This window comes from Ovis aries, chromosome 25 (assembly GCF_016772045.2).
Source record: "Ovis aries strain OAR_USU_Benz2616 breed Rambouillet chromosome 25, ARS-UI_Ramb_v3.0, whole genome shotgun sequence".
NCBI classification, from domain to species: domain Eukaryota; kingdom Metazoa; phylum Chordata; class Mammalia; order Artiodactyla; family Bovidae; genus Ovis; species Ovis aries.
In genome coordinates, this window is record NC_056078.1 from 6,693,318 (window position 1) to 6,718,222 (window position 24,905).

The 24,905-nt window shown below is 46.8% G+C and overlaps 1 long non-coding RNA gene across 1 annotated transcript; it reads left to right on the forward strand.

The window, feature by feature from the left end:
• The first annotated feature begins 15,123 nt into the window (after positions 1 to 15,123).
• LOC132658654 (uncharacterized) lies at positions 15,124 to 20,577 on the forward strand. Its single transcript, XR_009598564.1, has 2 exons — positions 15,124 to 15,331; positions 18,195 to 20,577. It is a non-coding gene; the product is annotated as an uncharacterized LOC132658654 (long non-coding RNA).
• Positions 20,578 to 24,905: the final 4,328 nt, after the last annotated feature.

Below are 24,905 nucleotides of genomic sequence, written 5' to 3' on the forward strand. Positions count from 1 at the left end.
AACACTAGGTCCTCTTCGCAGAGATGAGTCAAACCCTCTGTGCACCGCAGCCATGAGAATGCCACCATTCCTTTTTTTTTTTTTTTTTGCCTGTGCTGGGTCTTTGTTGCGGCATTCAGGCTTTTCTCTAGTTGCAGCGCCTGAGGTTCTCTTGTGGAGCATGGGCTCAGTGGTTGTGGCTCCGGGGCTGAGTTGCCACCTGGCATGAGGAGTCTTAGTTCCTCCCCCAGGGATGGAATCCACGTCCCCTGCACTGGAAGGTGGATTCGAACCATTGGACAATCAGGGAAGTCCCCCATTCTTTTGTGCTGCTTCTCTCTTTTCCCTGCAGTCATGCCCTGTGGTTGGACTGCTTGCTAGACCTCGGTGCCCCCAGCCAGGGCTGTAGGTCACTGAAAGCAGAATTTGGGGTTCCCCAGCTAGGATAGGCTGGCTCTACCCTCTATAAGGGATCGATGTTGATATGCAGCCCCATCAAGGTGTGGGTCATCTGTTGTTTTCACCAGTCGGTTTCCTTGTCTGCAGCTGCCCTTCCTTTTCACCAAGACCAGATGTTGCTGACTGATGCAGTCTCACTTGCTAACCGCAAAGGTTTGTCCTTCTAAATGGTCTCCTGGGACTTCCCTGGTGATCCAGTGGTTAAGATTTCACCTCCCATTGCAGTGGGGGCAGGTTCAATTCCTAGTCGGGGAGCTGAGATCCCACATGCCTCTTGGCCAAGAAAACAAAACATAAAAACAGAAACAACACTGCAACAAATTCAATAAAGACTTTACAAATGGTCCACATCGAAGAAGACCCTTTAAAAAACAATCAAGTAAATTCTTTTATGAATTCTGTCTGGTGAAGTTCTCTATGTGCTAACAGCAACAGGAGTTGAGGTATATCCATCACTTTCATGCCAGGCACTTAGCCAAACCCACTGCAAGCTTCCTCTTATTTAAGCCCTAGGGTATTTCTTAAACTAACTGGCATGATGTCCATTTTCCAGATGAGGAAACTGAGGCTTCCAGAAAATAAAATCCTGCTTGAAATCACACAGCGCTCAAGGGGCAGAGGCTAGGTGGATACCCAGGAGGTTGGACCCCAAAACCCTTGCTCTGAATCGTAGCCACCAGGCTTGGCCAGCTTCACAGCATCTCAGCCCATGGGGGATGTATGGAGTTTGGCAAAAAGGGAAGAAAAGGATGAGAAAACTGATTTTGGATGTACAAGCTCTGGGTGAGGGTTAACACATCCTTTTTCCACTGCATTATACACAGTTATGCTATTTTCCTGCTTGGCTCCCAAGGGAAAGAGAGAGAGAGTCTAGTTCAAGGCTGTCCCAGCACCACCCAGGTTGTCTGTCTCTGGCCCTGTGATGACTGCTGGGCTCCTTTGCTGCCTCTCCAGTCCTGCCAGGGGACAAGTGCAGTCTGGAGACCATGGGCTCTTGCTGGTCCAAGTGGCATGTAAACCAGAGAGCTCCTCTGTGGGCACCCAGTTGAAAGGTCAGGGCGAGGTCAGGATGAAGGGTCAGGGCAAGGCCAGGAAGAAAGGTCAGGGCGAGGTCAGGCACGCCTGGGCATGCCCGGGCATGTCCGGACATGTCCCAGTAGAGGGCGCTGCAGACAAGCCCCGGAGACGGACCGGCAACCAAGCCGACCAATCAGGAGCCGACACGAAGCCCTCGCTGTCCAATCAGGAGCTGATATGGAGCCCTTGGACACCAATCACCGCTGAGCCCGCGTTTTCCTCCTTATATGGGAGCCCCGGCCAGGATTATAAAACCCTTTCCCCACCCCTCACACCTCGCAGACTCCACAGACTCCTTTTCCCCTGCAGACTCCTTTACCCCGCTGACTCCCTTTGCTTCGCAGACCACAATCCCCCCCCCCCCCACCCCTGCTCCCTTGCTTACCCGCCCCTGGGAGTTCTGCCGGAGAGCGACCGCCCAATAAAAAGGCCCTGAACAACGGTCCATAGGGGTGGTTCCTTCTTCCCGAGGCGTTTCTTACACCAGTGAAGCAAGGAGAAGAGGGATGTGGGTTCAGTTGACCCCCGCCCCAACCTCACCTGGAGTTGAACTTCATCCTTACTGCTCACATCCACACTGCCCGTAGCCTCAATGGTCCTTGAGCTTCACATTCTACTGGACAGGGCACTGCACTTGGCAAAGAGGACCATGGTCTGACCCCAGAGGAGAGCAGGCCGAAATGCTGAGAAAGACACAGACCTGGGCAGCAAGACCAGTTCTTAGCCCTGACACCAACTTGGCCATACCAGCAAAGCCATTCAACTTCTCTGGATTTCTTATTTCTCATTCTCAAAATGAATGAGGAGCTTGGGTTTCACTCAGTCTCTAAAAATTCCTTTCAATGCTAAGACCCAGTGATTCTAAATGTCTCCCCTCCTGGGCAGCCCCATTTCCATTCTCCTCCTGTGAACCAGGGGACCTTCTTCAGTGGGGATGATGGCCGAGTTCCCAGGAGGCTGTGCACCAAGGGCACAGCGATTACAGAACAGAAGGGGGATTGTTCCATCTGCTGGCAGGAGGAAGTGGCATCCTCCACAGCCCTGCTCAGAGGCAGATTTCAGAGCCACAGAATTCTTAGGGCTCTCAGTGCATTTCCAGAGGATGAGACCTACGACCTCCCCGGGAGCTGGTGATGAAAGGCGCCCCTCCGCAGTTGAGACTGATGCTCACACAGGCGGAAGTGGCTTTTCCCCCAAATCCTCCATCATTGTCACTCATGATTAAGTGAATTTAATAACAGTGCCCCTCCCCACCAACCAAATGACTTCTCTCCAAATTTATGATGTTCCAACTATTGACTGTGATTAACTGCTATAGCCACTGCATAACAATCTGGAGGGCTATTGTGCAGGGGAAACCTCCTTGAACTTCAAGGAGCTTTGCTCACTTTTCAGAAAGAGAGAAGGCAGGGGCATTAGCTGGAGGCTCTCTTATCCACTTGGCTATTTGTTGTTGTTGTTCAGTCACTCAGTTGTGTCTGACTCTTCGCAAACCCATGGACTGCAACATGCCAGTCTTCCCTGTCCTTCACTAGCTCCTGGAACTTGCTCAAACTCATGTTTTTTGAGTTGGAGATGACATCCAACCATCTCACCCTCTGTTGCCCCCTTTTCCTCCTGCCTTCAATCTTTCCCAGCACCAGGGTCTTGGCTATGGTATTCTTCAAAGTAAAATATTCCAAGATGAAAGTGGAGATCAAATTACCAGATCAGCAAATAATGACGTGGGGAAAATGAGGAAATAGGTATCACGTGGGCAGTGGTTGACACATCTTTCTTATCTGTGGCTCTCAGCATGCAGGGGCTGCTCAAGGTCACTGCCCACAAGGTCTGGCTGACTTTCTTAAAGCGAGATCAGAGAGCAAATCATAAATGGAGGCAAATTTCAGCTGGGTCTTTCAACCAGCCATTTTGCTCTATGAAAGGTCACAAGGTAACAGGGTAATTGGAGGGTTTGGATAAGCTGGTGAGGGAATAAAGGCTTTTCCCAAGGATGATAAAAGCAGAGAAACAGCTCTCTGACCTAAACTGGCTGCCCTGTTTCTTCAAAAATAGGTTCTCTAACGTGGAGAAGCAGAAATCGAAACCTTCCTAAATCCCCCTCGAATGTTTGGAATGGAACAAAAACACCTATTTCATGAAAAAAAAAAAAAAAATTACGTTTTGAAAGATCCCAGCAACAGGAGGCACCAGCTGCTGGGTCATCTAAGTGTTTTTGGAAAAGGAAAAGAACTATTCGGCATGAAAGATTCAGGAATGTCTGTTGACATATTAAGGAAACAACCTCAGGGGACAGCTGACAAGGCTCCAAGAAACATTACCAAGGGAACAGTGACGCAAACGCGTTCCGTTTTTACAGGCGGGCCGGCTGCCAGGCTCCCTCGCCTGGCGGCTGATGTAATGCTAATCCCTCTCTGGGTTAGCGTTGCTTGGATATCAACTCAAGCGGCTCAGTCAGCTGCAATCAATAGCAAGCTCCTTTTATAGAAGATAGTAAAAGAAAAAATATGTATACAGAGAGTGAGAGAGAACCCCAGATTCTGGTGTGCTGAAAACCTATACATTGTGTCAAAAACGAGAGAGGCAAAGGAAGGAAGGACCAACACAAAGCTAAGAAGCACCTAACAATGCATTCAGGTGTCTTTCCATAGAATAAGGCCAGTTGTCAACAAAAGATACTATTATTTCATACTATTAGTTTTTTTTAAAGCATAACTAAGGAATATGCCTAATTCCCAGCTGAGCTAAATGAAGATGGAAGAAAACAGAAGACATTAGGTGGGAATGTGAAAATAATGATTTTTTTCATTATCGAGTAAATGGGCTGATTCCTTTTAAAACCTCTGCGTAAAATACTGCTTTTGAAAAATTCTATCTTCAAGACCACTGCTTTTCAATTATTTTAGAATAAATAATAAGATGAATTATGCAAATTTTAATCAGCCTTGGATTGAATGCTTATGTCAAGGGTCCTCTACAATGGGCTAAGGGGCCACGTTTGCATTTTCTCTTTCTCAGGCATGGCAATTTTAACTGTCCAAGAGTGATAAAGAAGAACCCATTTTAAAAGCTCAGTTCAATTATGCACATTCTTCTTTATTTTCTAGGTCATACTTAGATGGAAGGAACTGATGTAATCTTACACAGAAGACCAACAGCAAAAGCATCCCTCATTCCAAGACTTTCAGAGTCTAAATAATAATAAAGTGGGGGTGGGGTGAAAGGGAAGGATGAACACCAATGGAGATAGAGTTATTTTTTAATAATAATGAGATGAATATAATGATGATACAGCACATTAGATGCAGGAATCAAGTCCACTAGGATGGTAGTGACGTGATACCAATGACACACGATTCACCTTTGACATATTTAAAACACTGTCCTTCTAAGGTAGTGAAGCTTTTTTTTTTCCAACCCAAAAGAAATTTAAGCTTTGGGGAGTCAATAAGCCTCATGAATTTATATGAAAAGTTTATGGCTATATACATATTTTTCTGGGAGGAAGTCTTCCACCTTTCATTAGATTTTCAAAAAAGTCCAAAAGCTCCTCCAGTGTGAAAACTGATGAATTCTAAGGAGTTAAAAATCCTTCAGGAATTTGATCTCAATTATCCTTTAGCTCCCAGGGAGATCATTTATTTACAGGTAAAGAAAGTGGGAAATTGAGAGGCTAAGTTGATTGCCCAAGGTCATGAAGTGGCCTGGTCTATTATTATCAGTGACACTAAGATCAGACGGTCCCCTTGTATGAGTTTCTGTGGCATGTCCATTAGTCAGGAATGTTCCTTTAGAGCACTGCTTACTAGGGAAGGACCAGAGGAAGCTTGGGATGCCTTCTGATGAGGTCAATTTCAACTTAACTGACAGCCCCGGCCCCCATCCTTTCCCATGCCTGCCCATTCTGCCCTCTCGGGCCCCCACCTGCTACCCAAAGTCTCCTTTCAGTGAGACCAAGGCTAAGCAGAAGACTCAACTGCAGAATTTCAACATTTTAACAGTCTCACATAAGAATGTAATTTTAGCATCACCTTTCTTTGATAAAGCGATGTTTGCTTTGAAATCTTGAAACACTTCCTATCTGGCAGAAAGGATACAGAACAGGAAACTAGGGCACACAGATAGGAGGGAACTTCCCAGCATTGTAGAAAATAGGATGCAAATTTAGTTCTCTATACTCACAGGCTGGTCTGTTCTACATTGACTTACACCAGCTCAGCCTAGCAATCAAGACCTGCATTTTGAATCAAATTCTTCCTGCCTGTGGGGAGGGGTCAGCCATGGATGGCGCAAAAAGTCCTCAAGTAGGAACGCAAGAAAAGAGAGTGGAGTGGAAGGCGTGAGAGTAGGGATTTTAATATAAATATTAAGAAGTGTAACATTTAATGTCATTTTACCATTCTAAAATCATATTTGTTCATTGTAGGAAATTTGGGAAAAACGAAAGTAAAGAGAAGAGGAAGGAAAAAAATATTTAATCCCATTTCTCCCAGGTGTGATCCTAAAAGAATAAACATCTTGATTGTTAGGACTAGCTTCTCCTCTTTCTAACCATGACCTTGAAGTCACAAACTCTTGGTTTCTTTGGGAGGAAAAATGCAGATGATAAAACCTTTCTTGCAGGCCTGCCAGACTTGCTACACAGCTCAAATAAGATTATGGATTTGAAAATGGGAAAACTCATTTGGAAAGCACAAATATCTGTATTATCTATAGAAGGAATTCATACTATTACCCTTAGAGGTTGCTTTGTCACGATTGTACTCAAAACTGCTGAAACTATTCCCTTAAAAACACTGCTTCTTGGGACTTCACTGGTGGTCAAGTGCTAACACTCCATGCTCCCAATGCAGGGGGCCAGGGTTCAATCCCTGGTCGGGGAACTGGATCCCACATGCTACAGTGAAATATCCTGCATGTGGTAACTAAGACCTGGTGCAGCCAAATAAATAAATATTAAAAAATACTGCTTCTCATGCTAATTCTCTGCTTTAGAACTTACCAGGATCCCTTTGGCCTGTTATGCAAATCCAAGTGTCTGGTCAGACTTTTCTTAATTCAGAACCCAATCTTGTTTTTGGTGCCACCAACTACAACTTCTGATGCCAATTTTACTCCATCCAAGGAAATCTTAACAACACTGACCCACAAATTGTTTCATATCCTGAAACTTTTCATAAGCTTTCCTTCATGTCTCACATTTTAGACCACCTTAAAATGCAGATCACTTTTAATGCTTTATTTAATATCATTTCCATCAAAAGATGGCATGCTGAGGAAAGTGGGTAACCTACTCAGAGCTAGTTTTATTCATGATTATTATGTGACATGTCATTTAAATTTACATCCATCTTGTGATTTTTCTCCTGCAAACTTTTGTTTTCATTCCCTTTCATTCCTTTTCTAAAATGCTGAAAAAATAGATTTTTACAAAACATGGGATATGAATGTCATTTGTTGTGTATGAATTTGCTAAGAAATTGGGTGTACCACAGCTGTTATTTTTTCCACATATCCTCCTCAATCTGTCATGCATTTACTATGTTTTATAAATATGTGACATATTTGGAAATATATTGTTCACATATCTTTCATGTTTTCCATTCAAGTCATGCTAAAAATATAGTATCAGTTTGTCAACATGGCTTGCAAAGACGACAAGATCTCCTCATTTGAAAATTCTAAGAGAGTCCAGAGTCCAGACCAGGCAGTTATTTCAAGAAGTTTAGCTTCCTGTTTCTTACTTTGCCATGTTCAGATATGGCCCTGTGTCATGTAGAAATTCTGTTTTAAGCATCTCAGATACAAAAATATCTGAAGTGAGGAAAGTTACTCAAATTGTTTCATGTCCTAGAATGCTGTTTAACTTGCTCCAAGTACACGAAGAGTAATAGTCTGGGTTCTCGCACTTTCTTTCTGAGGAGTCAGCAACATTACACTGAGATAAAGCTGTTAGGATGGTTCCATGAACTGAATGCTCAGAGGTGTGCAAATCATAAACTGAGCTGGCTTCCAGATCATTAAAAATGCTTGTTTGCTTTTCCATGCTTGTTTTGTTTGGCTTGACCACAGGCTTGGATGGAGGTTAAGTCATGTCACTTCCCAGAGAGTTTAGGACCCAGGTACGGCTTTATGTGTCTGTAATGTTGACTTGGGGGAACTTAGGGATGGAAGACATGAAAAATACTCTAAATGCATGTGTGTGTGTGTGTGTGTGTGTGTGCGTGTGCGTGTGCGCATGCGTGCTCAGTCACGTCCGACTCTTTGCAACTCCATGGACTGTAGCCCACCAGGCTCCTCTGTCCATGGGATTTCCCAGGCAAGAATACCAGAGTGGATTGCCACTTCTTCCTCCAGGGAATCTTAACCTAGATTTTGAGCCCATGTCTCCTGTACTGGCAGGTGGATTCTTTACCACTGAGCCACCTGGGAAGCCCTGGACTTTAAATATCAGTTCTTAAAAAACAAAAATAAACATCCTTTTTCAGTCAAAAGAACAAGGCAGTGGTTAAACTGGGAAAACGAGTCAGTATCCAACTCTTTTAAAATTATCTTCCATTTTATAAATTACATATGTCAGTTTCTTTTAAATACGGGCAAGACAAGCCTAAGAAACCTATCCTCCAGATCTCATATTTTCAACTGATAGAACCATTTCAACGACAACCATGCTTATTACATTTATTATTTATTACATGTTTATTTCCTGCGTTAATCGAATCTTAACACATCAGTAGCCGACTCTTTCCTTGCAGGAGGGAAGCCTGCTCAGCGGGCCCTTGCTCTGCAAAGCTGTCTTCCCAGACGGGACTGTGTGTGCATTGGTTCTGTGTAGCTGTACCACTGGAGCTGACCTCCGACTCTCCAGTGTCCATCTCCCTTCATTAGTGTGCCAGGTCCAGATACACAGAGGACCAGGGGACCATGCAATCTGGCTGTGGATGCTGTGGAAGAGAGTTTTTAAATTTAATTTTCATTTTATATTGGAGTAGAGTTGATTTACAATGTTGTATTAGTTTCAGGTGTCCAGCAATGAGATTCAGTTATACATATATCCACTCTTTTTCATATTCTTTCCCCGTATAGGTTATTATAAAATATTGAGTAGAGTTACCTATGCTATACAGTAGGCTCTTGTTGATTGCCTATTTTATACATAGTAATGTGTCCATGTTAATCCCTATGTTAATCCTAATTTATCCCTCCTCCCCTACTCTCCCCTTTGGTAACCATCAGTGTGTTTCCCAAGGCTGTAGCTTTGTTTCTGTTTTGTAGTTAGGTTCATCTGTATCTCTTTTTTTAGATTCCACTTATAAGTGACATCATATGATATTTGTCTTTCTCTGTCTGATTTACTTCACTTAGTATGATCGTCTCTAAGTCCATCCATGCAGAAGAGGTTACTGATTTAGAGCTCAACTTTGAGGTAAAACTTTTTTTTATTTGGTCTTTTTAATTGGAGTATAATTGATTTACAATGTTGTGTTAGTTTCTGCTGTACATCAAAGGGAATCAGCTATATGCATACATTTATCCCTTTCATCTTTAGCCTCACTCTGCACCCCCATCCCATCCCTCTATTCATCACAGACCTCCCTGTGCTATGTAGCAGCTTTGGGGTAAAACTTTGAAGGAAGTTCAGAAAGGGTTCTAACGTGTGCCCGGAAAGGGGATCCCCCAGTTTCTGGGAGACACTTGGGCTCTCTCTTGAGAGTGCCTCCCTACTTATCATTTAAAAAAAAACAAAAAACAAAAAACAACTCTTGGTTATGTGATCACACATCCACCTTTTGAGATAACAGTGTATTATTAATCACCAGTTCCATAGCAATCTGCGTCAGGACAATAAAACCTTTGTACCCACAACTTGTTTTTTCAAAGCCCTCTCTGCCCAGCGTCATTTTGCCTGTTCAGCAACCCTGCCAGGGAAGGCGGGTACTATTTCCTCCACTTTCCAGGCTGAGGAAGCACTCACAGCTTTCAGAGGAGGAGCTGGAATGAAGCCTCTTTCCCAGCTCCTTTTTCCTTCCTTTCAACCACAGACACTTTGGATCGGTAACTAGTCACACTTCCCTCCATCCCAACCCATGAAGACCAATGGAGGGAAAAAAAGGACCTTTTCCAGAGTGTGCCCTGGAAGAAAGTTCGTGTCTTAAAAATATGAACCTATTTTCAGGGCAGGAATAGAGACACATCTCTAGGTACTTGTAGACATGGGGAAGGGGTTGGCGGGTGGGTAAATTGGGGGATTAGGACTGACAAACTGTGGTGCTGGAGAAGACTTCTGAGAGTCCCTTGGACAGCAAGGAGATCAAACCTGTTGATCCTGAAGGAAATCAACCCCGAATATACATTTGAAGGACTGATGCTGAAGCTGAAGCTCCAATAATCCGGCCACCTGAAGTGAAGAGTTGACTCACAGGAAAAGACCCTGATACTGAGAAAGACTGAGGACAGGAGGAGAAGGGGATGAGAGAGGATGAGCTGGTTGGATGACATCACCAAATCAATGGACATGAGTTTCAGCAAACTCCAGGAGATAGTGAAGGACAGGGAAGCCTGGTGTGCCGCACAGTCTGTGGTGTTGCAGAGTCGGACACGACTTAGCGACTGAATAACAACAAATATACGTTACCATGTGTAAAATGGACAGCTAGTAGGAAGCTGCTGTATAGCACAGAGAGCTCAGTCTGGTGCTCTCTGATGACCTAGACAGGTGGGATGATGGGGGTGTTGGAAGGGAGGTCCAGGAGGGAGGGGATATATATAGACATATAGCTGACTCATTTCATTGTACAGCAGAAACTAACACAACATTGTAAGCAACCATACCCCAGCTTAAAAAATATAATTTATTATATTCATATATTTACTATATGAATTTATTGTCAGTCGCTAAGTTTTCAGTGTCCATGAATTACTTTGTGCCTATCACTCTGCTAAATGTAATGGCACATCAAAAAACATCACAGCCTTCCTATACTCCAGTAGCTTATTGTCGAAGGCAGATTCGAAGATGACCTCTAAGACCCCTTGCTCTTGTATAATCTCTCCCTCTTGAGAGTGAGAAGGACCTTAATTTGCTTCTAGCCAATAGGATCTGGCAAAGGTGATAGGATATCACTGCTGTGATTTCATTACGTTATGTGGTAAAGGTGAAGGGATTTTTGCAGATGTAATTAAGATCTCTAATCAGTTACTGTAAGTTAATCGAAAGACAGATTATGGTGGGTGGGTCTGACCTAATCAGACAAGCCGTTTAAAAGAAGGTCTAGAGGTCAGAGACTCTAAGCAGCATACTCTCTGTCTTCCTGGCTGGCTTTGAAGATGTAAACTGCCAGGAGAGTTACAGCTTCATGGGAATGAATTCTGCCCTGTGAACTTGGGTGAGCTTCCCTGGTGGCTCAGTGGTAAAGAATCCACCTGCAAAGGAGGAAACGCAGTTTGATCCCTGGGTCAGGAAAATCCCCTAGAGAAGGAAATGACAACCCACTCCAGTATCCTTGCCTGGGAAACCCATGGACAGAGGAGCCTGCCGGGCTACAGTCCATAGGCTCGCAAAGAGTCGACACGACTTAGCAACTAAACCACCAGCACTGTGAACTTGGCTGAGGACCCTGAGCCTGGCTGAGACCCCAGCTCCAGGTGACAGGCTGATGGCAGGCTCCTGAGAACCTGGGCAGAGGACACAGCTCACTTGTAGCAGCTGTGAGATCATAAATGTGTGTGTCTTTAAGCTGCTAGATTTGCACTAATTTGTTACAGGGCAATAAAAGACAAATACACTTATGATCTAGGAAGGGGTTACTAGGCAGCAGAATTTAGTATCTGTCAAACCTAAGGTTTGTTAAAAAAAAAAAAATTAACTTCTTGAGTATTATTGGGTAGGCCAAAAAGTTTGTTTGGGTTTCTCTGTAATGTCTCACAAACCCAAGTTATAAGTAAAAGAGCCAACTCATTGGAAAAGATCCTGATGCTGCAAAAGATTGAGGGCAGGAGGAAAAGAGGGCAACAGAGGATGAGATGGTTGGATGGTATCATCAACTAAATGGACATGAATTTGAGCAAACTCTGGGAGCTAGTGAAGGACAGGGAAACGTGGCGTGCTACAGTCCATGGGGTCGAAAAGAATCAGACACAACCGAGTGGCTGAACAACAGCAAGAGGTGATATGTAATGCCAATAATTATACCATGGTAATATACAATCAGTCTTGTCATCTAGAAACAATAGTGACAGCTGTATCGTCTCCCTGTCTGTCCTTTTCTCATACCCACAGTAGCTCAACCAGTTGCTTATAGGAAGGACTGATTAATGCCATTAGCAATCACATTTAGAAACATCAGATAACCATTACAAGAAGGCATTTTAAATCTCTGTCTTGGTTAGAGCCATCACCTTGGAGAGGAAGAGTTGGATTCTGCGCCAAGTCACAGGAAAAGATTTCTCTGGAACACTGGGATTTCAAGGGGTATTTATTCCTATTCTAAGCATTGTAGACACTTTAACCTGAAACAGTCCCTGGACTATGACGAACATAGTAAGCACACAGTAGGTACCCAGCGAATATTGAATACTCGAAAATGGCATCAGCTCTGGAAAACAGTCTTCACTTTCAAAATGTCAGATGGCATAGAGAGCCGACTTGTGCTTGCCAAGGGGGTGGGGGGTGGGAGAGGGATAGATTGGAGTCTGGGATTAGCAGATGCAAACTTTTACCTATAGAATGAATAAGCAACAAGATCCTGCTTATAGCACAGAGAACAATAGTCAATATCCTGTGATAAACCATAATTTGGAAAAGAATATGAAAAAGAATTGTATATATATGTATCACTGAGTCACTTTGCTGTACAGCAGAAATTAACACAACACTGTAGGTCAACTGTTACCTCAAGAAAAAAATAAATGAAAAAACCAGTCAGGTGGAATGGTTTGTGTATTCAACACTGACCCATGGATCTGACCCAAAAGGTGACATTTTAGTGATCCTTTCTGCTGTTAACCTGATAAGGAGAAGAGCAGGCTTTTCTCGTGGTGGTGATGATGCCTAGTGAGTGCAATGAGGGAGGGAGGGAGACGAAGCCTGGCTAGGTGGAAGATGTCTCAGACCCACTCTGAGAAGTCACCACGCACCTGGGAGACAAGGCTGGTGACCTAACCCAGCACTCAGCTGACCTCACGTGTAGGAGGAATGAAGGATATGCATCTCCGCAGGTATCCCTGTAGGGAGACCATTTTGACATCCAGTGCAAAAGCAGTCTTAATGAAACAGGACAGGGGTGAGACGTGAACAGCGCCAAGCCCCAGGCAGTGGTAGCACGGTGACTTTCCAGGCTGCCCCACACAACACCCCCTCAACTTGCTACAGTTTGTGAGCTTGGCCAGGCCACTTCACCCACCCAAGCTTTGGTCCCCTCAGTTGAAAACGAGGGGTAATTATGTTGCCTACCTCATTGCAAAGTGGTGATAGGGCTCCCACGAGAATGAAGCTACTTACATTGACGGGCTGAGAGATGAGGGATGCTCCATGAATATTTATGATTATGATTCACAGAGGTGAACCTCAAAGGTAAATGACAGGAGTGACTGGCTGGGTGTTACAATGTCAGGGGAATGCTTCACAGTCTGACTCTGGTTTCAGAAAACTCCATGCTCATCCTGGTGACCGTACCAACATTGGTGCCCGCTGGTTAGAATGGGGAGATGGTACCTGGCCTCTTGAGTGCTGGGCGGGCAAAGCCACCTCGGTGCTATAATGAGATATGTGCCTGCATGGTGTCACTGTCCTTGCCTGGGGTGAAGAGGCTGGCGTGGCTGTGCCTTCCTCCCAGCCCCCTCCCCCAGCCCCAGCCTCCATCCTTTCCCTCTGCAGCGGCTGAACAGTGGCCTTCTGTGCTCGTTTCTGTCCACACTTCCGCTTTGACTGAACTCAGACTGATTCACAAGCTCTGGATCTTTGCTGGGCAGCCCCAGCATACAGGGACCAGGCAGGCCTGGTTTCCGGGGGAGCAGTGTGTATGTGTGTGTGTGTGTGTGTGTGTGTGTGTTGGTGGTGACTGGGGGGACTGTCTTCAGACTGAGAAAGGAAAAAGCCCTTGAACTAATCAGAATTTAAAAGCCCTGAATGGTGGCCATCGTGAAGAAAACAACAACTGTCACGGGGGAGAGGAGGCCGGGGCCAAGGGGAGACAGGCGCTGCACACACGTGGTGTCTGAGACGGGGCCCCAGACCTTCCCTGGAAGAAAGAGATCCTTTCTGGCTGACTCCCCTGACTCTGTGTTTCCTACAATTCTACAACAAAGATCCAGGAACACGAGAAAAGGAAACTGAGAAAAATGTGTCCTGTAATCCAAATTTAAGCAAGAACAGGACAGACAATGTGAGCCAAATAGAAATGAGGCCAAGACTGCTTTCTTGGGGCCCTGGCTCTTTCTTTTTTTTCAAATGCCCAAACCTGTTTAACTGCTTCGTGTGAGCGATGGTTCTGGGATACAGTTCACGATGGGAAAGGAAATCTAATTAGCAACTGGCAGCCTCACCTTCAATCTCAGGTCAATCTAGTCCAATGGGACATTAAGAGTGATTGCTACCAATTGATTCCTGAAAAAAAAAGAAAAAAGAGAGAGGACAGGAGGGAGAGGGAGAGGGAGAGGAAGGAGGGGACACACTTTAACGAAGAGTTATACCGAGAGAGGTCGTCCTGTAACAGCTGCAGAAAACGAGCATCTCTTCTCACTGACAGCCCCGATAAAGACCCGGGTTCCATTGCTCATGCGTGTGGACTGCTCGGATCCCATCCTCCACCCTTATCCCACTACAAGCCTCTGTGTCACTTTCCCAGTAACTTAAGTGATCAAATTTCTACAATTAGGACTGGAAAGATACTATGAACACCTTACATTTGTATACTGTGCTAGAGTTTACAAAGAAGTTGTGTAATTACGACCACACTTGGTCCCTCACTGTGGCGCTAAGAGGAGGCTGGTACTGGCCCCATTTTACAAGAGAGGGTGCCAGGCTGAGACTTAAGAGATTGCGGCTCGAAGGAGGTAACAGGGTGACAAAAATACGAGGCCGAGACCGATGTCCAATCACACGGCTTTTCCCCTGCCCTGGGAGAACGCCCACAGCACACACAGAGAGGGGAACCGAGGCACACTGGAGTAGCTAATTATTCATTCACTGGGTCAATGACATCGTGGGGACCATGGGCTTTTTGAACACCTTAGAGTTGGGACTTAGTGAAATTGACACCATTGTCTAAGACCAAAAAAAACACCTGCAGCGACCTTACAGTTCTCACGAAAAGGGCTGTGTATGGAGAAAGCGTCAGCCCCAGTGGGAGTCGGAAGGATTTAGCTGTACTCTCTGTCTCATTATGGGCTAATATGATTATCTCATAGTAGCTATTATGTGTGTCCTATGAAAAATGTCATCCCAGCGCTTCTGGAGAATAGGAGTGGAGCTCCAGGCCCTTGACAACAATCCCGGGCAGAGTCTGAGTAATCTAGTACCTCTGAATCACAAGCAAGAGGCAAGTCTCAATTTGGAAGCAGAAATGAAATGATGCAAAGCTTTTTAAGCCTTGGGAGGGAGGGAAGCCCGGGCAGACCCAGGATCCGACTAGAAGTGTTGGCTGTACCTCTCCTGCTTGCTTTTCCCCTGGCCAGCTGTGGCTTGTCCTCCGGGGCCCACCCTCTGCTTCAAATCCTGCCCGGATGATTGATAGGCCTGCCAGACCTCAAGGCGGACCCAGACATCTCCAGGCAGGGCCGCAGCCTCCATGCCGAAGAAACACATTCTGCTTAAAAGGTTTGCTCCCTGGTCTGATTCAAATCCCAGTTAAAGTCCAAGCCCTGGTGACCGGACAGGCCGAGTGAAGGGTGTATATGTTTTTCTCCTTCCAAGTTCTTCTGTTACTCCGTGTTTCCCATCTAGACATCAGGCTGTCTCCATGATGTGAGACATCTTTCCTTTCTAGAATTTCCAGGAAGCCCAGTTGCCTCCCACGTGTTAGATTTAATGTAATTCAACCCAAAGTTTGAGGCTATTTCTCCTAATTCAGGAACAGTTGTGAGCTTGGCAGCCCCAGTGGAAAGAGATTTTTTTTTTTTAATGGTAGTGGATTTGGGGGAGGGTGTTTTTCTCATTTTGGTTGTGTGTGTATGTTTCATAAAGTGCATAGGAGAATTAAGCTCAAAAAGCAACTGCTTGGAGAGATAGAAAGTCTTGTAATTCATGTTGTGCATAATGGATTTGGCAGGCCCAAGCACAGAAATTTCCAGAAGTGTTTGCGTGGCAGCAGTTCTTAGCCAATTCACATTTTTTAGCTGTCCTGGCCAGCTGCCCGGCCTACAGAAAAAGTCTTGTATCTCCACAAGTTTGGCTGGCCTCTCTGACGAGTTTCCAAACTGCATGGCAACATTGGATGAGCTTATTTTCAAGTGCCAAAAAAACTCCTGCTACTTATATTGTTACTAAATACCAGATGTGCTTAATGCCGAGCAGGCAGAGCCAAACCTAGGGTAATCAAATAACCTATCATTAACATTTTCTAAAAACAAAAAATGCAATTGGAACACCAGATTACTGTTTTTCTTTGTTTGCTTTACGCCCTATTACTGGAACCCCTAGGGTGATGGGAACAGGACTGGGGTGGAGAGGCCGTTCTGGCAGCAAGGGAGACGCTGTTTACCATTACACCCCAGCACATCTGAAACATGGGTGAGAAAGTCAAGGCCCCAGCAGATTCCCTCCCGCCCCACGCTGCTCACAGCCAGGCCCCATCACCCCACCCCCCGCCCCGCCCCCGGGACACTGAGGGCTGAGGCTCTCACTGAAAAGTTGAGGTGCACTGGGATTTGACCTTGAAGGAGAGAAACAGAAGGAGAAGAGTGGGTAGGGTTGCGAGCTGGCAAATGAGAGGCTGGGCCAAGGTTGGCAGCAGCTGCTCCTACTGCTGGAAAAATGCAGAGAAATTCTGAAAGTCTTGAAAAGAGGATGCCGTGTGGCTTTGTCAGAGGCCCTGGCTGAGCTTCAATTGGTAGAACTGGAAGCATTTCTTGATGCAAAAATATCCAGGCCTATCCAACATCCCCCCTCCTCGCACCCCCGCCCCAACCACAGCTGTAATTTCTCTTCTTTTCTTTCTCTTTCTCCGGTCTCTCTTTCTTTCTCTCCTGCCTTCCTTTCTTCCCTCCTTTCTCTCCTTTTTTTTTTTTCTTTCTTTCTCTCTTGTACTTTTCTCGAATCCAGTGGGAAAGGCCAAGTACCTGGCTCCTCTCACTCTATCCCAGGCCATTCCTACCATTGGGCTCCCTCTTCACAACTTCCATGCCCTGGGCACTCGATTTTCCAAACCTCTATGCCTTCCACCTTTCAGCCCTCCCTCCCAAACTCACACTTCTGGAAGGATGAAAAGAGCATCCTTCTCATCCTGAAGGTGCTGACCCCCACCAGATAGATGGCAAGCCTGAGTCATTAGAGGTGATTAGACAGACAGAATACTGTAAAATAAAATTTTATGGATGGAAGTAGGGATTTGACCTACTAAGAAATTTGAAAGTTAATACCTATTCTGAAAATATTGGTTGTCTGCATTAAGACAACTGTGTAAATAAAGGATTCAGTGACTCAGCCTAGGATGGTTGTTTTAGGAAACCTGTGACTAAAATTGTATTATAATCCAACTGTGCCTTGCATGCCGTTTTGCCAAGCCAAACTCATCGAGAAGACTGCAGGGTTTCTCCACTGCGTGGAATCATTAGGAGGATAAACCATGAGTCTGGTCTAATGAGCGATGAAACGATTTGCAAATATTTGTTTTAAGGGGATGCAAGTAGCAAAATAATGTGGAGCTGACGTTTGCAATACCTTTTGAACTTTTCTCCTAAGTCCAGTCACACCTGTTTTACACATCAGCTGTGTTCTTGAAAAGTCAGGTGTGAATCCATATGCTGAGCAGAATTATGCTTCAGATGTTCTGAGGATACTCCTGACTTGGGGGAACCAGGAATGGGTAAAGAAGTTACAGAGAAAATCTAACACCTAGGACTGCTTCGTCTCTGCTCAGTTTGGGCGCCCACTCTGCATCCAAGCTGATGAGCCTGCACCAGAGGAAAAAGAGGTGTCCAAACTGAGCAGAGACAAAGCAGGGGTGTGTTAGACTTCCTCAGTAGCTTCTTCACCAATTCCTGGTGAATTTCCTTCCATCAGCAGTGGCTCATTCCATTGCTGAGTCTGGGGAGGAAAGGGCTGGTCCTGGAGGAGGGTCAAGGGAAGGGTGTTTTGTTTTCTAGCAAGGAAAACAGAGAAGGCAGGAGGAAACCACCCAAATGCCAAGCTCTGCAGAGGGCAAGTGAAGTCAGGGTTTAAAAACAAAACTGGAGGAGCTCATCTCCTTGAAGCTGTTTATATTGCATAACTCAAAAAAACACAGCAGTGCAGGAATGCTTCCCTTGCTGAGGGTTAGGACCTGGGGCCCAGAGAACAAAGGGTGTTGCCCCAGCCCCTGGTTAGAAATGGCTCCTTTAAAACAACAACAGCAATAACAGATAATAATAATACTCAGGGACACACCAGGACAATTCAGGAGGATATCCTAAATAAATTAAGTAGAGGAATCATTCTAGTAATAATTTGGACTTGTAAGGTGACTTTCTTTTCTCTTGCTAAGGAAATGAAGAGGATCCTAGGTGGCGCTAATGGTAAAGAACCCACCTGGCAATGCAGAAGACATGAGATGGGGGTTCGATCCCTGAGTCAGGAAGATCCCCTGGGGACAAGGACAGGGGAGCCTGACATGCTACAGTCTGTGGGGTCACAAAGAGTCGGACGCGACCGAAGCGACTTAGCACATACGAGCACAAGGAGATAAATTCTAATCAGAGCAATGGGAAGACAGAAAGTTGACCCCAAATGGCTATTTTCATTTTCAAAAAAAGGACATGAGGCCCTTGATCCTGCTGTGAAATTTATCAGGATCACAGAGGCTGCTTTCTCGCGCCCCAGATGGGTAGCTGGCTTTCTAACGTAGTCCCTTCTCAGTCCAGGGTGATGCAGGGGGACCACAGCCTTCTGGGAAACATTGGGCAGTTTCATGGAATCTGCTGGAAGAATTAAAAAAAAAATAATGGTTCCACACTCGGTCAACGGACACAGACCCACAGGCCCAGTGTCTGAACGAAATCAGAGAGTCTTGAAATTGAGAGCAGGCAAGAGACGACTGCAACCTTTTTCGTCAGTCGCCTGTAGTCTCCTGGGACAGCAACCCCTATCGTATGCCAGGGGACAAGAATAGAAAGAAAAATTGAGAACACAGCCCTGAGCACGGGCTGGTGGTGTTGGTTGCCAACCGTTGCCCCATTAGTAGGCTATGGGGACATGCAAGGGAACATTTTCTGTACGAGGCTCGTGTTTAAAAATACATCTTGCTTCAAAGCTGGCTCGGGAGTGGCTGGGGAGTGAGCACCAGCTTTCTGCGTGCCCAGCAGTTGTTCATCCTTCTGTGATTTGCTGCACAGCACGTACCCCTCTGAGGCTCCCCCTCACCTGCCACATGACAGTCACAAAGACCTCAACCTGGCTTCTAGCAGGCTAACATGCAGGACGATTCCTGGATGAAAGCCAGGCTCCAGAAACATCCTCCCTGTTGGCTTACTGTATGCAGAGGGGGCTGAGAGTGGATGAAGGTTGAGCGGAACGCCTCCCCAGCAAGGTCTCTGACCCTTTCCACTCCATGGATGTGTCCCTGGGGACACGTCCCTCCCCATGTCCTTTTTCTCAAAAGGAGGACACCAGTTTCTACCCACCTCCTAAGGACGTTCAAGAGTAACAGCTAACGGAAATGACTTAAAAGCCCTTGGCAAATACAAAGTTCAAGATCAAGTGCTGAATGAAGGCTTCCCTCACCTACCCTCTCTAATGCGTTACTTCCGTGCCCAGTGTAAATGCTTTGCTGACAGACTGCCCCAAGGGGTGTGAGGCTGGTCTGTGCAGAAGAAATCTCAGGTTCCTCCAGAGGAGTTTGCCTTTGTAGGAGCCGCTGAGATCTTGACATGTCCAAACGCATATTCTGGGTAGAAAACAACAGGTAATGAGCTGCAGAAGCTGAGAGGCTGCCAGGATCTAACCATGGGCACCCAGGCTGCGGCACCCCTCTCCCAGGGGGACATGAAAGGGGATAGATCAACACTGCAGGGTTGAGTTCAAGTCTGCCTCGGTGAAGCCCTGGGGACCTCCTTCTTGGAAAACAACTGGGACAGTGTGACAGCTGTTTAAGGATGCCAGAGATCAGGGTCCCCGGGGAAAGCTCCCCAGGGAATGTTCTGTTTGCAGGAGGCACTTGTGAGTGACATGAAAGAGAGACAGCAGGAGTGAGGACAGCTGGGCCCCCGTGAACTCTCTAACGAGCCATCCATCAGGACCACCCTCCAGATGCGAAGTCTAGTAGTACCTAGGGTGATTTCTATGATAACCGTCATGATGATTGTTGTTCTTTGGGGCCTATTAGACAATACATTGCCCTGACACCCTGGCCCCTGGAGGGGTCCTTTCTGGGAAAAGATTACCACCCTGGACTCCTCGCAATTCCTGTGTTTATTTCCTTTGAGGGTCTTTATCAACCAAACACAAGTCAGGTTATATGTTGCCAGATATTTGTGGCTACTTTAAAATCTGGTCGGTGGTTGCACATGGCAAGTGGGTGACAGGACATCAAGACAAGAAAATGGGGACAAAGGATTTGGAGATGCTGCGCCCTGCAGGTGAAGACAGACCCCACTGTCCCCACTTCTGTGGGAGCTGCCATCTCTGAAGCAGGCTTGGCGGATGCCTCTGATGGAATCCACTTGACTTGGGTCCCAAAGACTGGGATCTGACTCCTGGCTTACCCATTTCACAACAGTGTGAATGAAGTGAGGCATGTTAGTGAACTTTTCTGAGATGCAGTGGACTCACCTGTAAACTAGGACTGAGACCTGCCTGTCAGGGCAGTTAGGGAGTCCCAAGGAGGCACCTCACTCCCAGGGGCACAATAAACATGAGCTGAAACAGTAAAATCTGCTTCTGTCCGTGGGCGTGACCTCTTACCTCTAAGGGCGTTAGTCACTTGGCAGGTGTGGGTGTCCTTCTGTCTCACCCCCTCATAGCAGGGGCACACAGGCTGGAAATCAGCCTGCTACCTCCCCACCGAGAACTGGTGACAGAGCCTGGGCTGAGCAGGTTCTGTTCGGCCTGGGATATCCAGAGCGCCTGTTGCCACGTGGCTGTAGGCTTTTCCAAAGTTCGCCAGTTGGCCCATTTGCCTGGGCTCCCATTGCTTGCGGCTACAAAGAGGGGTATCTCTTTCTTTCAGGCCCCTAGGGTACCACTCCAGGGATCGAAGGCCCAGCAAAAGTACAAAGAGAAGGAAGCTCAATGTTACAATCTTTCTAGGTGAATCTCCAGGCTGTGGCCACCCCAGGCAAGTTCCAGGCCTGCAGCAAACCTGTCTGCTGTGGGGCTGTCTCAACATGCTGTTTGGAAAGCCAAGATTTTCAATGTAAACTTTGTTCCCCCTCCCCTTTCTTCGGGGATTCACAGCTGGAGCTCTTTTTGGCCCTTCCTCTCCTTGGTGCTGAAATTGGAGGTCACACGACATCTCTGTCAGAACAGATCCTCAGAGACACTGCCCTACTGGGGAGGGCAGAGCTGGCACTGTGCTGGCTCCTGAGTTGGCCTGGGTGTCGGTTTCTCGGTGGCACTATTTTTGGCAGATTTTTTATCCTTGCTCTTTATCACAAGCCCGTCGGGCAAATGACAGCGGAATTGCAAGCTTGAATGGGCTTGTCTGACAGGCCAACTTTTATCCTGGGCTCTGCTGCCTGACTTTTAAAAAGGAACTCCGAGGAGAGGATAGTAATTTCACACTGATTCCTTGCTGTAATTTGCTTTGGGGTTTAAAATGTCGTTTTCCAATCACCCCTGGCTGCGCCGCCGTGTAAAGGAGAAGATGGGCCATGTGTGTGGTTTATGTCTTTGTAATGCCTGTGTGCATGCTAAGTCGCCTCAGTCATGTCTGACTCTTTGTGACCCTATGGACTGTAGCCCACTAGGCTCCTCTGTCCATGGGATTCTCCAGGCAAGAATACTGGAGTGGGTTGCCATGCCCTCCTCCAGGGGATCTTCCCAACCAAGGGAATCAAACCTGCGTCTCTTAAGTCGCCTGCATTGGCAGGTGGGTTCTTTACCACTAGAGCTGCCTGGGAAACCCAGTGTCTTTGTAATAGATACACACAAAGGCACTGCTTTGCTCTGGAGCAACAACCCCAGAAACAGTGATCAGTAGGCCAAGGAACTCTCTACCAGCTACAAACAAGTGCATTCAAAGGACTCCATAATAGATGATCAGCTTGTGCAGAAGTAGGGTTGCTTGTAACTGGTGCCTCGTGTGCAAATCTCCACTATTCAAGCATATATTGAAATATCTTTATGCTCTGGGCTGTATTAAGTGGAGGAGCTGGCTGGTTTTAGGTGAAGCTGCAAAGTAAGAGGAGTTCTGAAACCCAGATCTCAACACAGTGAGGGCCCAATGAGGTCTAGCTGAGGATATAACATTCAGCTTAGACAAGGGTAAACTGACAGGTACAGGCCCCAAATGGAAAGAAGTCCTCATGCTGATGAGAGTTGGTGAGGCTGTGTTTGGAGATTCCTCTAAGGAAAAGGCCTGTGGAAAGGTCAGTGGACAGGGTTGTACCCAGTTTAGCAGCAGGAAAGGAGGGCTTTTCCTCATTTAAAACCCTCCTGTGGAAGCATCTCTCTTGTTCCTTCACCATCTCTCATCACGCTCACAATGGAGGTCACCCTGCCTGGTGTTTAATTATTCTTCCTGCCGAGGGTCCATAATGTTTCTCGTTTCTTGCCCTTCATCTGGCCTATATATGCCTTGGGGTCAGGAGCCAGTATCTAACCTACTCACATGCCCTGAGGATCCTTCCCAGGGCTGAGCACCAACCGCGACTCAGTAAGTACGTGGTGTGCCAGAACCCTTCCCACTTGGCTTAGGAAGCTTCAGAAGCACCGGTGGGACTGCACAAGGGCCAAGCAGGCTATTTCTTCTTCTTCTTTTTTTTTTTTTTTCCGGCTGTACTGGTCTTGGTTGTGGTGCTCAGGCTTCTCTAGTTACAACACATGGATCTCAGTTCCCCAGTCAAGGATCGAACTCTCATCCCCTGCACTGGAAGGCAGATTCTTAACCCCTGGACCACCAGGGAAGTCCCCAGGCAGGCTATTCAGAGGGAAACAAACCCCGCTCATTCTAGGCAGGCCACCAGGCTGCGGACACTCTCTCCCACCTTCCTCCTGTGCCTTCCTGGCTGTGGCCCCGTGTGCTCTCCGTGCCAGCTGAGCAGAACTGAGCGCTCAGGCTTCTGGGCCTTTTCACACACTGTTCCCTCCACCTGGCTGTCCTTCCCTTGTTCTTCCACCTGTGGATTCATCTGTTCAGTTCCAGGCTAACCCTCCCCTCCTGACAGAGCCGCCAGCGTCTGTTGGGCAGAGCTGGTGACACCTCCTTCTGGGGGTCCAGGGTGCTCAGCCTGAGCCAGTGTCTGGGCTGGCGTCACTGCCACCGAGTTGATGCTGCCTGCTGGGCAGCCCTGCCTCTTCCGCTGGGCTCTGAGTGCCTTGAGGGCAGACCCACGTTCCTCCTCACCCCTCAGCCCTTGGTCCTCATCACAGTGCCTGGCAACTAGTACAGATTTATCAAAGGAGTGTGTTGCCCTCATTTGGCAAATCATGGGGAAGGTGGGACCAGGGCCCAATAAGTAATGCGAGAGCAAGGCAAAGGGGATCCCACTGTGGGACAGGATGAAAGCTGCAGAGAGAAGCCAGGGCTTGGGGCCCCTTTTGATGTGCTGGGGCACCCAGGACCAATCCTGGATATGATGTTTTGAAAAGTGAGGTTTGTGAAGTGATCATTCTGAGATCCTTTTTCACTGTAGGGGTTTCTCTGTATTTTCCTTTCCAAACCTTTGTGCAGCCTTCTCTTACAGCTTTCAGTCACTCTGCCTGACAAGGTGGTTATTAATCATCTCCAGGGTAGACGAGGGGTGGCGAGTGCAGCAGCGTGCTGAGTGGGGGACCAGGAAGAGAGAGCACCGCAAGCTCTGGGTGGCGAGGAAGCGGGGGAGGGGCTGAGGAGGATCAGCAGCAGCAGCCTGGCTGCAGACCCCAGCCTGTGCGAGGTGGTGAGTGGGCCTCACCCTCCCTGCCTGGGCCAATAGCGAGGGCTTTCTCACTGAGCTGCTCTGAATATTAAGCAAATTAATACATGGAAGCATCCGGAGTAGGGCCTGGCACATGGTAGTCGCTAGACTACGCTAGACTAAGCCAGATCCTGTCACCTTGGACCAGAAGCTGGAGCCCATCCTGGCTTTCTTCGCTTGTGAGCTGTCTGACCCGGGTGGGTCAGGTCACCTCACTTCTCCACTCATGTCCTCTGATCTCTCACATGGAGACAGAGATGATGACCTCATCAGCCGTTGTTAGAGTCAGGGAGAGGATGGGATGCACTTGTTTTGTAAGCTCTGAGGTGTTTTCTCAAGAAAAGTTTAGGGAGGTGAGGACACCTCAGATGTCCTGTCTCTATGGAGTCAGTGACCATGAATTAACTTTAAATACTTCACATTTCTGTAAAGTGATGCTTAATAGCCATCCAAGGGTCTATCAGGTACCCCTGAGCAAACTGTAACCTCATTATGGTGGCCAATTCTATGTGTCAGCTTGCCTGGACCACAGTTCCCAGATATTCGGCCGGACATTATTCTGGATGTTTCTGTGAGGGTGTATATGGATGAGACGAACGTTTAAATCACTGGACTTTGAGTAAAGCAGATCGCCCTCTGTACTGTTGGCCGGCCTTTTCCAATCAGTCAAAGGCCTAAATAGAACAAAAGACTGATGGTCCCCAATGAAGAAATGAAACTGCCAGCAGACTGCCTGCAGACTTGGATTGCAGCATTGGCTCTTCCCTGTGTATCCAGCCTGCTGGCCTACTGTGCAGAATTTGGACTTGTCAGGCTCCAAAGTTGCACGAACCAATACCTTAAAAATCAATTGCTCTCTCTCCTCCTTTCTCTCTCTGTCCACACACACATACACACCCTCTACTGGTTCTGTTTCTCTGCAGCACACTGACTAATACACCCATCAATATTAGGACTCCTCAGACAGCTTTAAACTATATACTTCCCAGTGACTGCGAACACGAATTTCACGGGTTCCTACTCTTACACATAGCTGGCCAAATCTAAACTTGGCTGTCCCACCTCACCCATTCCTCCCCATGAAAAACATAAAGATTCTTACCTATAGGTCCCCCTAGCTCCCTCGGCCTCTTGACTGATCC